The sequence below is a fragment of the Ambystoma mexicanum genome, chromosome 4q, assembly GCF_040938575.1.
Source record: "Ambystoma mexicanum isolate Mex_15411 chromosome 4q, UKY_AmexF1_1, whole genome shotgun sequence".
In the NCBI taxonomy this organism is placed as follows: domain Eukaryota; kingdom Metazoa; phylum Chordata; class Amphibia; order Caudata; family Ambystomatidae; genus Ambystoma; species Ambystoma mexicanum.
Window position 1 is genome coordinate 460822839 of NC_090928.1, and position 16768 is coordinate 460839606.

Below are 16768 nucleotides of genomic sequence, written 5' to 3' on the forward strand. Positions count from 1 at the left end.
CCAGGGTAATTTGTATATTAGTGCACCAGAGTTTATTTTTAGGAATGTTATCAGTCAGCGGTATGGGTGATTCCATTTCACGGAGGATGGAGAATAGTTCCTTGGTATCTGATTTAGCCTTAGATATTCTATCATTAAAGGTATTTCTTTTAGTGCTTATGATTTCCTTTTTATACTGTTTGGTGAGAGTGTTCTCCTCAGTGGGTGAGTGTTGCCAAATTAACTGCAGCTTTCTTTTTTGAATTCTGAGGTCTTTCAACTGTGGTGTGAACCAGTTGTTCAAGTGACAAAGTAGTTTGCTTTTACGAATTTTGGTGGGGGCAATCAGGTCCAGTGCCTTAATCATCGTGCTGTTGTAGGCTTCCACAAGCGATGTAGGGTCTGTGATGTTATCTAGATTGTCGAGAGTGTGGAGGAGGTGGGGTAAGAGTTGTTCTGCTGTGATATCTGTTTTACTTCTGGTGGGGAGTGGCGGGCCATAAGTATAGGTTTGGGTCGGATAAGGTCAAGTGAGGCAATGAATACAATTAAGTAGTGGTCAGTCCAAGATTGTGGCATTATGTTGGTAATGCTAATGTTGCAATTCCGATCAGCAACCCAATCTAGAGTCCTACCTTTGGCATGAGCAGGGGAGGAGACTTTTTGTGTTAGGGCATACTCATTCAATAGTGAGGCAACAGATAGGTGCAATCAGTCGAGTAAGGATCACCACCTGACACCCCTGCTGTGCCCGCTTGAACAATGTCTGATGCACAGAGAGGTGCAGATTTATTGGGTGAGGAATTTATTTAATGTATATCTTAAGATTGTCAACCTATGCAAAGTTCATCTCTTCACAGATGGACATCAAAGTGCGCGATCAGGCCCCAACTGACCAGCACGACACATCAACAGAAGAACCTCTTTAGCTACAACCTGATGAGAGAATCTGTGCCAGACAGCGCGTGCAACGCTGGACCAACCAAAATTCACTGGTCCATTTGAAGTGGAGAAAGCAACAGCGACTGCAGCCAAGCTAAAAAACATCAGCACGCCTGGGTGCACCTCACATAACTGCACAAAGACACAATCACAGCACCATATCAATGATGCGCAACAGAAATTGGAACTCAAACAAAGATGAAGCAACAAAAGTATTAGTACAAACCATTTGCACAAGTACAAGCTGAATAATGAATCCTTTTGGGCAAAGCAGAGCGAGTGCAGCAGTCAATATGGAAAAAGTCAAAGAAAATAATCATAGAAATGTTAAGAATGTGTTTATAGGGATATGCTGTCTATTCTCTCTATCCTGGTTTCTTTCTCCATAATGGAGTTATTAGAATTAGGTATTAGAAATAATAAGCATAATAATACAAAAGTAGATAGTGTACTTATACTTAAAAATAACCTTGTGGTGAGACACAAACAACAATTGAGTGAGGAAGTCTATAACTTAGTAGATGCACATAATTTTGATGGTTTCCAATGTGTAGTAGGATGTTATGAAGGACATTAGTAGGGCCCAGGTGAAGGAGTGATGTTACATATGTGGGCCTATCCCACATGCAGTTGGCAGCCCAGATGTTCTTATCCCAGAAAGTGCTGACTTTCGAGGAACAGTGCTTGGCACATTTGATTAATTGTAGAATGCATGGGCAGTTTCAGGGACAAACAGTTTGAATAAAAATGGAAGGACAATCCAAAAGTGACTGTGAAGGATGGGGAAATATGAATAAGCAAAACCACAAATGGCCCAATTGACAACATGAACTAAAAAGTGAGACACAGACTACCCCTGGCTCCTGTACATCTATCAATGTGCAAGCTGCACACTTTATGACATATAGATGGTCTTACCAAACTCGGATTACTTGTGAAAACACTCGACTCAAAACCTCTTGTACTAATATCAAATACACATACTAGATAATTTATTTCACGCACTGCAAATGTAAAAGGGGAGGAGGAGATACATAATGTCCCTGAATGTTGATGGGGCGGGAATAAGATACACAATAAACACAGGAGCACAACACATTCTGGAGCAAATGAAAGTGATTTACTGGGGGTGGTCACAGTGCGACCGGCGAAAGCGGAAGGGTATGATGCCTTATGGGTAGCATGTTCAGAGGATGGGCAAGAGTGCGTTATAATAGAGTCTCCATTGGGGGAGTATGAGGGCCAAGGGGGAAGTACGGATAGGGTAACTAGGCTGTGGATCCCCAAGGCGGTAAGTAAAAACTTGGCAAGCAAGAAGGTGTCAATCGATGGATCGATCAAAGCGTGGGATGTGGTAAAGGTGCAAATTCAGTTTTGCCAAAGGGGGTACACCTAAATAACTGGGTGACATCAAAATATTGATAGATAACACTGACATATTCTGGAATAATGTTTGATTAAGTAAAATGAGGTTGATTCACAGATAGACATTAGCTTTGCATTTATATTATTATAACTGTTCGATTAATGATGGCTGCCATACACGACACTGTGCATATGCCTTCTCATTAATCAACAGTAAAGAATGTTAAAGCTTCCTTTTCAGGGATAAGACTTTTTAGAAATAGTGTTTGATTTTGTGAATTTCCATGTGTGAACAAGCGACCGGGTGATTGCAAAACCCGTAACATGAGATTATTTTCTTCCTTGTCTGTACTTACATATGTTAATGGAATACGAAACAAAGACGTTAAAAAGCTGTGGCTGCCGTCTTTGCAATGGATGATTTCTAGAGTATGGTGTGAATGGTATGCTGGTACTGCTCCTTGGAGTTTCTATATGTATATATATTTGAATGATTGAAATTTCTATATCATATACCAAGAATGACATGAATCATCAGTCACATGACCTTGACAAGTTTTGTCAGAGCCTTCCAAAGCACATAGGGCCTCATTACGAGGTATGCCGGTAGCCATGCCGCTATTGGCGGCATGGCTGCCGGCAAAACCGCATCCATGTCCTCGGAATGAGGATTTACCGGACCATTCCGAGTTCGGATGGCCCGGTAATTCCTCACTCGATGACACGGACACGGTTCATCCCCATTCCCATTTCAGCCCCCATAGGGCTGAATGGGAATGGGAGAGGGAGTAAACAACCGGCCAATACGAGATGGCCCATTGTTTGCTCCCTTTTCCCCTTGCGGGACCCGGTCTGCACGCCTGGTTTTCCCAGGCGTGCTTAACGTGTCCCGCGAGGGGACCTCGTAATCTGGCGGAACGGGTTGAACGGCGCCGCAGCCTTTTACGGCGCTGTTTAACCCGTTCCGCCAGGGTCGTAATGATAGTCATTGTGTGTGCCTCGGGAAGCCAACGACCTGTGTTCTGATTGCAGCTCACTGAAGGCATGCTTTTGGATACGTTTGCATGGCAATCTTTCATGCTCCTTATTGGATATTTACCTACTGTACTGAAGCTACTCTTTAGTTGTGTTCATCCCTTATTTTTGACTATTTTTTGAGCATTTGTAGTATCCACTCCTCTTTGCGCGTGATGGAATCCCGTTGTTCTATTGTGAAATGCCACCGAGGCTCTGACGCCTGTTTGGTGCCAGTTGGTCAACTGCCTTGTCAGATCTTACCCTTAGTCTCGTCGATGAATGAGCAGCATTTTGGGTCTTATATTTTACTGGCTTAATAAACATACTTGAAGAATATGATCACCTCCGTTTGTTACTTCACCATTGGAGTCGAAGGAGAAGACCTCAAATTGCTGGTATCTGGAGATGGTGAAGTGGTTGGCAACTTTTGTTTCCGCACCAGCTCATCCCAGGCATTGCAGCACAAAAGGGGATTCAGCGGTGTTGGAACTCAGCACATAACCAAGCTGTGAAACATTTGAGATCCACAGTGTTGGGGGGCAGCTGGAGTCATCAGCTGTTAGGCGAAACGGAAATCTATGTTCCAGCTTCGTAAAAGTGCGTAATATCACAAGATCTCCTGAGAAGCAAGACGGCTTGGCTACAGGTAGCAGGTGGTCCTGACCGCACAGGAATAAGGACAGTGTTGGAAGCAGAGTCCTGTTTATTCATCCGGAGGCGAGAAGCGGGGCTGATATGAGTGGGGTGGGGGGTGCTTTCCTCCGGGTTGGGGGCAAGTGAGGAATGCCAAACAGGGAGCATCCACCCCAATCAGGAGTGCTGTGCATCAGCTCCCCCAGTGGCGGCCGTCAGTGTTGTTAATGCCAGAGCATAAATACTATAAATAATTACTCCTCAAGATGGGTATGCACAGTACCATTACTTACGACCATATTAGGAGCAGGCAGGCACCATGTCTTGGGGTCAGGATTTTGGAGCATAATCCTGCCATTTTAGGAACATGCAGAGCCTGGACATTTGTGCAAACCTATGGAGGAAGCCATTTTTGACTCAGGCAATTTCATTTTTCTCATCTGAGAAGGAAATCTGCTCAGTGTGCTTTAATTCTTCGCATATATGTACCTAGAAAGGTAACCTCAATTGGATGTTGAACAATTTCCATGGTTTATGTCCATTCCTATACGATTGGTACGTCTTCTGAAATTTCGGTTGGACATTCTCAGCTCTATCAGTAAGTGGCAGTGGGTGATTATCCTGTCTGAAGACAGCTGGATAATAGTGGACACCCTATCGGGAAGGAGATACCACCATGCAGAATCTTATGCCACCACCCAAGTTGTTGGCCAGACCAGGGGAACAACCAATTCCCTGGGAAGACTGGAGAGATTTATTTAAATTTGACTTTCTTGTTTCCTTAGGTGAAGATATTCCGATGAGTGAAAACTCTCTACATTGATGTGTTGCTTAGGGGCAGAAGCAGTGAGAATAATAAAAAACTACCAGATGTTGTGGAAGATGGGGAAATGGATGGGGGCAGAGGTGATGGGGAGGGTCTGTATGGCATGGCCATGAAAAAATTATAGGCGCTGCTTGGGAAGCAGATTACTATTGTGTTGGAAAGGAATGGGGTAAGCGGTGGACTTATTTGTGGCAGATCTTAGGGTACTATTGTCATCTTTTGAATTCACAGGGAAGGAAGATGTAAATATCAGGGATCAGCTAATGATACACAAGTCAAATCTAAAAATTCAGGAACCCTTGTGGCAGGTGAAGAACCCACCACTTCAGGAATCTGTTGCCCAAGGTTAGCGAGATGATCATGACTATGAAAGAGGCAGAATGGTATAGTACCCTGGATCTCTCATCTGCATATTGCCAGGTAGACTTACATCACTAATCACGCTCCTTAACAGATTTCATCACTCCAATGGGTGCCTATCAGTTCAAGAGAATGCCTTTTGGGTTTGCAACAGTATCCACTGTTTTCCAGAAAATAATGGAGGATCTGTTGGGGAAAGTGTCTGGGGTGAAATGCTTCTAGGACGACATCTTGATTGGGGCGTGTGTGTGTGAGCATCAAGCTACAGTGTATGAAGTGTTATGGAGATTGGAAAGGGCAGGGAAATAGGAAAGTGCCCGTTCAAGGTCATATTTAGGTCACAGTCTTACAAAAGATGGAATGGTACCACGCCCTAAAATTGTAGATCCCATTTTTAAAATGAAATCCCCATCTAACAAAGATGAATTGAAGTCTTTCTTAAGTCTTATAGAATACTATTCTAAGTTGGTGGAGAATTGTGCTGTGAAGAGTCAACCTTCATGCCTATTGTTGAAGGAAAGGAGGGGATTTCTTTAGGGACATGAGGAGGAGGGGGGCATTCAGGAGGTTGGAGGAATAAGTAGCCAATGCCCCTACTTTACATAGGTTTGATCCTATAGCTGAAACCATTGTGTCGGTTGATGCATATGCTGTGGGTTTAGGGGCTGTGTTAACTCAGATGAGGAACAGTAAGGAAGCGTCCATGGCTTCTGCATCCTGATTATTATCGGATACAGAATCTAGATATTCCATGATTGAACGAGAGACTCTTGCAAGTTACTGTTCCTCTATGTACTTTAAGACCTATATTTGGGGTTTACCTTACAAGCCTAGAAGTGATCACAAGCCCTCGGTACATTTAGTTTCTATGAAGGGCTCAGGATTGGCGAACCCTACGATTGACATATGCTTACCGGCCCTGCAGAGTTTCAATTTCACTGTTGAGTATGTGCCTGGACAATGTAACCATGTAGCTGATTGCTTGTCTAGATCTCCTTTAAATGGTTGAGACCCTGTACTTGACATATGTGATGAGTGGATCACACAGATCGAAGGGAAAGTCAGCAGTGTTTACAAAAAAGTTTTTTTTTTATGCGGTTAGTGAGCATCACAAGATAAGGTTAGCAATGGAAAGCATGGAGCAGTGTCGGATGAATCCATGAGATCTCTGTACTATAAGTTCAGGTATGAATTGAGCTGGTCTGAGTGGGGTTTATCTCATGGCAGGAAGGTGGTTGCCCCTTCTTCCCTTCGGTGTGAGTTGACTAAACAAGCCCACAAGGGACAATTGGACTAATGTTTGACTAAGAGGAGACTTAGGCCGGGTTTTGGTGACCTGTCATAGACGCCATGGTAGATGTGGAAGTGGGGCTGTGCATTCCTTGCTGTCCAAGTGACAAATCCTTCAAAACTCAGAAGGTGGAGATGAGCAGTGTCGACATTCCTGAGAAGGCATGGGAGAAAGTTGCCATCAATGTCATGGGCTCTATGAGCATGGTAGGGTGAGAGTTTGCCTTAGTCGTGGATGACTGTGTGTCAAGGTGGTTTGAGGTGGAGTTTGGGGAAAGTATCTCAACCAACACTGTGGTCAATTATTTGGAGAGGCTGTTTGCGAAGGAGGGTAGCCCAAGTTTATCATATATGACAACGGGGGGCGTGGCTACGAGAGCCATGTAGGAGGACGCGTTCCAGCAGAGCTCCCGAGATCCTGAACAGATCCGGGCAAATCAGTGCAGTACGACTGCTTATTGAAAACCGACGACATGCATGCCAGCGTGTGAAGGTGCTGCCGAAGTATTGTGAACTTTTGGAGGTCATAGTAGCTACGACGACCGAGATCGGAGAAGAAAAGTCGAGAGACGCTGAGAACAAAGGGCGATCCAAAATGGCCGACATAGACTTGAGACGGGATTGAAAAGAGTCGCGGGAAGACCTAACCAGGTCAGCGCGTAATGCGCCCACTCATCATTCGGTAGACCTGCACATCTTCAGAACCATGTCCAGCAAGGCAGTGCGACCTAAGGCGAAACAACCCACGCTGGATGACTTCACCAAAACGTCCCCGGGCTCGGACGCCACCAAAAATAAGGATGCACCGGCCGTAGGTAGCGCGACGACTTCGAGCTCTAACAAAGAAATCCTAGCAGCGATTGCGGACCTGAGAGCGGCCTGGGAATCGAAATTAGAACAGGCTGTCTCTGAATTAAAAACGGCATTGGACCTCAAAGTTGGGGAGGTCCAGGAAGACGTCAATCTACTGAGACAGGACGTTAGGGTTCTGGCAGAGCGCACAGAGTCCCTAGAAAAAGAAGTCGGCCCGAATACGGCGGACTGTGCCACCCACAAGACAAAACTGCACGCCCTAATCCAAAGGGTGGGCAACCTGGAAAGTAGAGCGGAGGAGGCGGAAGGACGGACCCGTCGCAACAATATCCGCATTGTGGGCCTACCGGAGGGGACGGAGGGCCGTGACCCTACTGACTTCGTTGAGACCATGTTGCTGCAGGAGATATCCGGAGGGGCCTTATCCCAAGGCTTCGCAGTGGAGAGAGCACATAGAGCCCTAACGAGGAGGCCGCCTCCTGGAAACCCGCCCAGACCCATCATTGCCAAAATTCTTAACTACCGTGATCGGGAAAGAATATTAGAACATTTTCGTAAAGGAGGCACGATCAAGAGAGGAGAAGCAAACATCACGGCGTATCCGGATTACACCCTAGCTGTGCAGCGGAGCCGTATGAACTTTGGAACTGTGAAACGGAGGCTGAGGGAGGCAGGTTACAAATATATGTTGCTTTACCCTGCAAAGCTGAAGGTCATACAGGCGCATAAGACTTTATTTTTCGAGACCCCAGAGGACGCCATGGAGTGGCTCGACGCACAAGGGTGCCCTCAAGAATCGGCGGACCGGCCCCAGAAGGACTCGGAGGAGCTACCGAAGACGTAAAATGGCGTCGCAAGATGGCGCGACACATGGACCTTAAGACTTGATTATAGTCGGTTCGGAACCTTCGGTATGGAAGGTCAGTTGGTTGTACTGTTTGCCACAAACATTGAGATTATTATTGAACGGGAGCCCCATGGAGCGATACTCTCTCCCCACAATAGCTTAGGTTAGGTGGCCATTAGGGCGACCTCACCCTACTGGGCTCCATGTACGGACTGGTGTTTGCGGAGCCAGATGTGGGGGTGCCTGAGCTCTTTTGTTGAAGCTGGGCAACAGTTGGGGTGTGTGGTGTTGGGGGAAGGGTGGGTGAAGGAGGGGAAAGGGGGTTGGAGTTTAGTTGTGTGTGCGGTTAGTTTGGGAATGAGCTTATTTGCGGAGTGGCCGCAGTGGGACGCTTTCTGTGTCATGAGAACTGTTGGAGGTTCTCGTAAGGGGGGTGGGAAGACACATAGCTGCCATGGGTGACCTCAAGATTGCCACCTGGAACGTCCGAGGCCTCAATAATTACTTGAAAAGAAATAAAGTCATGTTGTATCTTAAACGACAGAAGATCGACATTGCCCTGCTACAAGAAACGCACCTGGCCCAACATAAACTAGACCTTGTAAAGAAAAAATGGGGGGGTACAGTGGTGGGCTCCCCGTACTCGGCCTATGCCAGAGGTGTGCTGATCTGGGTGGCCCCGCATGTCCCACTCAAAATTGTACGAGAGGAGGTAGACACAGAGGGTAGGCTGGTAATACTGAGGGTACTGATTGAGAACAGAGGACTGAGTATTATTAATACATACGCCCCCAATCAGAATACTGCTGTATATTTCAGGACTCTATGTACACGCCTGGGCTCGTGCGCAGGAGAACCGATCATCTGGGGGGGGGATTTTAACTGTGTTCTTGACCCCAAGATAGATAGGTCCGACAGGAAAGTAGACAGGCCCACCCCAGCGGCCAGGGCTCTACGGGTACTATTAGACGACTATGGACTAGAGGATGTCTGGAGATTGAAACACCCCACGGCCTTGCAGTACTCTCATTATTCGGCCCCTCAACAGTTGCACACGAGACTAGATTACTTCTTTGCTACGCCAGAAGTGACGATAACAACTACACAGGTTGAATACAGAGCAAGGGTCCTGTCGGACCATTCGCCCTTGGTGATGACCTGGCAATATGGCCGCCCTAGAGGGCGGATTCCAACATGGCGCCTCCGGGCGGAGGCGCTCAGAGACCCGGCCTTCAGAGAAGATATTAGAGAGACGATTACAAGGTATTTTGAGGAGAACACAGGCAGTGTGGATTCGGCTGGTACACTTTGGGAGGCCTTCAAGGTGGTAGTGAGGGGCGATGCTATTTCTAAATCAAAGGGCCTTCAGGGGGGGGTTTTAGCTGAGCTGGGGAAAGTGGAGAAAGAATTGGAGCGTGAATGTACCAGAGGGGGAGGGGACACAGACCTAGTACTCGAATTACAACAACGATGCTCAGAGCTTTGGGAGCGGCTTTGTGACCTCAATTACAGGAAATACGTGGAGAGGCAACATGCAGGAGGTGACAAAACGGGTCGCCTACTGGCATGGCTCTACAAGAGGGAAACCCCCAGGGCCCCGGTCATGATGATAGAAAGGGAAGACGGCGAGGAGGCTCACACTCAGGAAGAGGTTAACGCTGCTTTCTTAGATTATTATAAAGCGCTGTATGAGGACAAAGGGGAAGACAATCTGGATAAAATCAGGGACGCACTGGAAGATATAGAACTGCCCAGGATTAGTGCAGAGGAAAGGGAGGAGTTAGATGGCCCCATTACGCTAGATGAACTGGAAGAGGTGGTGAAACGGCTGCCTACTTGCAAGACCCCGGGCACTGATGGACTCCCGAGTGAGTTCTACAAAACGTATAGCGCAGAGATACTCCCCCCTATGCTTGAGATGTACAACGAATCATTTGAGGGAGGCCGATTGCCAGACACGCTCAGAGAAGCGCTGATCGTACCACTGCCCAAGCCTAACAAGCCGAGACAACACTGTGGATCGTACAGACCGCTGTCGATGTTAAACCAAGACAGTAAGATTCTGACAGCGGTCTTGGCGGATAGGCTGCGCAAGGTCATCGGCAGGCTGATACACTCGGATCAGACAGGTTATGTCCCTGGCAGGAACATAACTCATAATCACAGGCGGCTCCACCGAGTGATAGAAGAAGGGAATAGAAGAGATGAGGAAATGGCAGTGATCTCCCTAGACGCAGTTAAGGCGTTTGATTCGGTGAGGTGGCCATGGCTGTTTGCGGTCCTGAGGGAATATGGGTTTGGGCCAGGCTATATCAGATGGGCGAGACTACTGTATAGCCAGCCTACGGCTAGGGTGCGTACAGGATCAGTGATATCCGACAAGTGGCACCTAAGTAGGGGTACTAGGCAGGGATGTCCTTGGTCCCCGATGTTATACATATTGGCCTTGGAACCCTTAGCGGTATATCTTAGACAGCAATATGACCTGGTGGGCATCGAGGTGGGAGGAAAGAGCCATTTGATATCCTTATATGCCGATGACCTGCTGCTGTACCTAAAGTATCCTGAAGAGAACCTCCAGTATGTTTTGGAGGTCATGCAGAAGTATGCCGAATTGTCCGGCATAGCGGTTAATCCTGACAAGTCGAGCATGTTCCCTCTAGGGTACTATTCGAGGGTCCCCACGGAACGCTTGCCGGTATTGCCCGTGCCTTGGGCAGCCGAGTCCTTCCGATACCTCGGAATAGACATATATCACACTGTGAGAAACGAACATCTGCACAACACCGAGGTTGCTGTGGATAAAATCAGTGCGTCTATGCGATTTTGGGAAAAACTGCCGCTAGCGATGATAGGGCGAGGGGCGTTGCTTAAAATGGTTGTCTTGCCTAGACTGCTGCATTTCTTCAACAACATACCATACTTAATAGCTAGGAAGTTCTTTACCAAACTCGACAGTATGTGCAGGGACTTCCTATGGCATGGCACTCGCAACCGAGTGGCGCTGTGGAAGCTACAAAACTTCTACGATAAAGGAGGAATTAAATTACCACATTTTGAGGCCTATTATGTAGCGAGCCAATTGCAATATGTTACACAGTGGCTCTCTGATGAGGAATCTCCCGAGTCCAGATTGGTTGGGACAGATTGCACCTCGTTTTATTTGAAGGAGATCATCTGGGTCCCTAGACAAGACTTAAACCTTTGCCCTGGTATGCTGTTACTTGGGTGGAAAATGTGGCGTAGAGCATGCCGGTTACTGGAAAGCCCGGATCCGTGTTCGCCGCAGGTGCCACTGGTCGCCTTGACTGCGGGGGATGGTCAACTTAGAAAATTGATCAGAATGTACTGGGAACCGGTTGGGTTGGCCACGTTAGGAGATATATGGCAAGATGGGGCCATCAAGGATTTTGCAGACTTAGAAGAAGAAGCTGGGTTACATGGGGGCCAATATGTTACATACTTCAGGTTGGTACAGATTATCCGAAAATCTTGGCCTGAGACGGTGTTAGCGGAAGATCCGGATGCCCTGATTGACACAATATATGACATATCAGAGGGCGGACACGAGATCTCCAGATTGTACGAGGTGGTGATGTCCCGAGTGGGAAAGGACTTGACAGACTTGAGACTAGAATGGGAAATGGAGGTGGGGGTTCAGATGACGGATGGGATGTGGGAACGGGCTCTGGGATATCATAAAAAAGTGTCCAGGAATGCTAGATTACAGCAAATCCAACTATATATCACACACAGAGCGTATTTGACCCCCAAGAGAATAGCTAAGTTTGCTAACTCGGGCAGGCAAGCATGCCCGAAGTGTAACGAGGAGAACGCGGATATGACGCATATGTTCTGGTCCTGCCCAGTAATTGAAGTCTTCTGGGGAGAAGTGTCACAGAAGTTGGCTGACAAAGGGGTCTCGATAAGCATTGACACGACCTGGGCTTGCCTTCTAGGGGGGTTCTCCAGACCAAAGAACACCAGACATCTGGGGAAACTGAGAGACCTAGCGTATATACTCGCTAAGAGGAGGATAGCTATGAACTGGAAGCAATGCTACAAACCTAGGATAGAGATGTGGTGGAGGGATCTCCAAAAATGGGCGGAGGCTGAAACCATGGTCTGGCAAGAGGCATGCAGTAAATGCGGAGAGGAGGATGTGGGCAACCTAGTGGCCTGGAGGTCATTAATCACTGGTCTGTTTGGGGTACGAGGAGAACCTACTGCCTCGGAGGAGGAAGTCACCCGGCCACACCAGGTCGATACGGAACTACCCTGTGGATGAGCTCTTGGGGGGGAGGGGGGGAGTGTAGTGTTGTGCTTTGTTAAGTGTTTTATTGGTTTATTGTGTATAATGTCACAAGTTTGTTTATACTGTTTTCACTTAAAATAAAAATAAAAATATTTTTAAAAAAAAATATATGACAACGGTGTTCAGTTAGTGATGAATAAAATGAGGCACTATCTCGAAAGACATGGCATTGAAAACCACTGCACTGCTTTAAACAACCCTGGGGCAAACAGTTTGGTTAAACTTCCAATCGGATAATCAAGAAGTCTATCTAGTTGTCTAGAGAAAATGGCATGGATTGGAAAAACGGACTGAGTGAAATGTTGATGCCACATCATGACACCTGTGAGAAACCTGAAGGTGTCTCACTCGCTATTCCCCAGGGATCTGTCATCCAGGTGGCCAGGACAATGTCATCACTATTGGATCCAGTTCCTGGGGGTGGACCAGTGCAGGAGGATCACCTGGGTGGGGGTCCTCGGGAGTGGAAGTGGGACACCAATGGGTGACACACGGTACCCCTTTCCTTATAACACCTTTTGCCCATCCTAACCTGTAGGATATTTAGAAGTTCTACGCCCCCCACTCCCTTTTCATACACAATCACTTTCTTACACCACGAAAGACAACGGACTAACACCAGGGCTGTTTACCTGATATGTCCCAACACAAGAGTCAGGCAGAGTCTGGCAATTGACAATAACTACAGTCACCTGATGGCCTTTTCCCTTCCCCACAGGGATAAAAGGTGGAGCACGAGAGCACACTTTGAGCAAGCCAGGCTGCACATTGAGGTAGCTATTCCAGGATGGCAGTGTGATGGACATCAATGTGGATCTCCCATCATGGCCTGATTCCAACATGGCCACCGCTCTTGCACCAAATTGTAGCACAATCCACAGTCTAGTTGTTCTATCCCAAGCTGCACCGCAAGTCTCTCAGAACACTTCCTGTTTACTCGCATATTGCTAGGAAACGCCCGAGGAACGATGCATTGCTACTCTTGTAGGAGCGTGCAGATGCTACATGAGTTCGTGATCAGGATTTTGTTTTCTAACTTTCACTAACGCCTTCCTTGTGCTATCCTGAATACCGCTTTTCTCTTCTCTTGTTTAAACTTAGGAATCAGCCGAGTTCTTTAACGCTACCGCATAGGACTCATTCTTTTGCAGACAGCATCAGGTGAAGCGTAAGCCCCACCCACAAGAGGCGTGGCTAACGCTTAATTTCAGGCAACCTTTAGGTAACATCTCTTACCTGCATTATTTTTTCACTAAGGTTTTCTTACCAAATAGAAACCCGCTTTGAACAAGACACTTATCTATTAGCTAGGACCCTTGTTCAATATCCTCACCAGCTGTCTCGGAAAGACTTAGAAACAGACGGGTAGGCTGAAACTCCCAGTCATATAACTTTTTCCATTGATTAAGACCCCAGTTTCTCTATAAGCTGATTCGCTCTGTCTTTTCTATTTTCCAGTTTTCTTCTACATTCTATACATCCTAAAGGCTATTTCATAACAAGAATCCTTCTCTATATTCATTTATGGTAAGAGTCCCAAATCCTAGCTTAGGATTCCTTCCTCTTCAGGCAGGTTGCTAGGAGTAACTTTCTTGTATTTTTCTTTCACATATCGGCAGTCTAGCCCTGGACCATATCTTCTAAACCTGCCCGAATTCTAGACAGACCAGCCTTCAACACCCGGTCAGCGCAGGGAGATAATGCACCCTAGTAGCTGTTCAAACGGTTTTATTCCCCACAAGGGTTTCCCTGGAAGCCTCCCGGTGGTCAAGCCTCGGCGCTGGTCTATCGGGGGGTTTTCAGGTGGATTTCTTATTACATCAGTAGATGGTACAGAGTTCCTACAGTTAACAGGCAAATTTCCGGCACTAGTCATTCCCGTTCCTCAAGCCCAGGTAAGTGGTTTTATGGTTCTTCCCTGTTAACATTTGGGACAAATAGTTCTTTAAACACAACAGACAGTTCAAGAGGAGGAGAAAGGTGGTGATAACTGAAAGGACAACTAGGAGGGAAGTGCCCTTTCCCTTTTCGACCCAGACCTGCAAAGTCTCTATGAAAGGAATCATAAGGCCAGGAACAACAGCTAGCATGGGGTGTAACAGATGTCAACAGTACACACAACCCTCTTAAATTGATAACCAATCAGCGAGGGATGCTTGCTACCATGCTATCGGCCTTGACTCTAGAGACAAGAAATATCAAGGGGTTCATCACAGCCAGTGAGTCAGAGAGAGCACCGATAGTAAACGGAACTGTGGAGAGCGAAGGTTGCAAATGGCAATATACTTTTTTAACATAATGTGTATCAAAGAACACAGACTTTGTGTGTTAGAGAACTGTTGAAACAATCCAGGGAGAGACCAGCTACAGAGTGGTCTGACGCCACGTGGGTTTTAATTTGCAAGACTCTGACCGGTCCCCGTTTGTTAAAACTACAGATCATAGGAGGCCCTAGGAGAGCTGATGCAAGAGAACAAAGTGGTCATAAAAGGATTGAGTAAAACCCCTTGTACAATCAAAAGTCTTTGACCCCTAACCAAGAGGAAAGCAAAGGGAAGTAAATCCTGCGTTGTGTAAAGCAAAGTGAACAGTGTAACTGGCAAGTCTGAACCCGGCTGAGGGATGCCTGCAAAAGGGGGGAAGTACGATAACCCTGTGAACATTGTGTTGACAAGAGTGAACCTGGCTGAGGGATGTCCACAGTGAAAAATTGTTTAAAAAGACATTGAGACTTGTGAATACAAGTGAAATATTCTAAATTAAAGCCCGTTTTTGTCACCCAGATCTTAAAGAATTCACGTTTTCACCTCACCTCAGAAATCTCTTTCTAGGATAGACCACAGTTTTGTTAACGCTTCATTAGTGTCTTGAATTCAACATTCAGAAATTGGCCCAATTTTAATCTCTGATCATGTCCCAGGATATTCAATGAGGGAATGGAACTTTCAGTCTATATTTGCTTCCAGATGGTGGTTAAACTCTTTTCTTTTAAAAGATCCTTCTTTCATAAAATAAGTGAATTACATTTCTGCTAAATTCTTAGTAATGACCAGGCCCAGGATATTTACATGTGTAATAATTGGGATGCTTTTAAAGCAATATCACCCTTGATGCTGAAAAACCTTTCGATTGTCTCTCTTGGACATTCTTTTTTAATCCCTAAAATGAATGGCTTTTTGCCCTACTTTCTCTAAATGTATTACACTTTTGTATTCCTCATCCTCTACTTGACTTTGTATTAATAACACATAGTTGTCCTTTGTCATCTGTGCTCTTTATCGAAGCACTTGAACCTCTTTTACAAAATATTATATTAAATGAAAATATTCTCAGAATACCCATAAACAAAACATCCACTAAATCATTTGCCTATGCCGATGATACTTTACTCTATATATATAAACTTTCCTCCACTATCCCTACTTTGATAAACACTATAAATGAGTTTTCCAAAGTTTCAGGATATAATCTAACTTTGACAAATCTGAAATTGTACCAATAACTAATTCCTATTCAGTCTCTGATATTCCTTTATTTTGTATGAAGTAGTGCACCTCATCCATCAAAGATCTAGGTATTCAGAGGTATTCACATCACTAAAAATATTTCAACCACAATATTAATGCCTGAGAAAATAATTATAGAAAAAGTTAACACTCTAACAACTCAGTAGTTTTCTTTATTCCTAACTTGGTGAGGTTGTTTGCACTAAAATAAAATTGACTCTAAGCCAAATTATCCTAGATCACCTTTCTATGATTCTGATACCGTTTAGCAACAGGTTGTTTAAGAAAGTTGAATGAATGATCTTTGGAACAATAAAACACATAAATTGCTTTAAATTAACTAAGGTTCACCAAAGACAATGGTGGAGTGATGTTTCCAGATTTTCCAATTTCTCATAAAGCTATTTTATTACGACAAATTGTTATTTTTCTGAAAAATTAATCACAATTGAAAAATGCTTCCGCATGGGTTAAATTGGAAACTGACTTCATAGTACCACTGATCCTTCTCCATTTTCTTCAAACTACATCTTGGCCAGGGATTAAACAATATCCTCTCTTATAGGCTCTCAAGAATGCTTGGAATTATATTGTAGATACGTCATATATCAGGGTGGATTTTTATTATATGTTCCTTTTGATTAACAAAGCATTTCCTTTCAAACGAAACCCCCTTTTTTCGAAGATAATATTGTGTAGGTATTTTTCAAATTAATTATGTAGTTACTAAATACACTGCTATCCCACTCCCACTATTACGCACATCTTTTAATCAGATTGAATCTGATTTTAAATGTTATAACACTTTTACCAACCTCATTGCTAAATCTTTACCTACTAATACGCAAAAATACCTTGAACATTTATTGATCTAC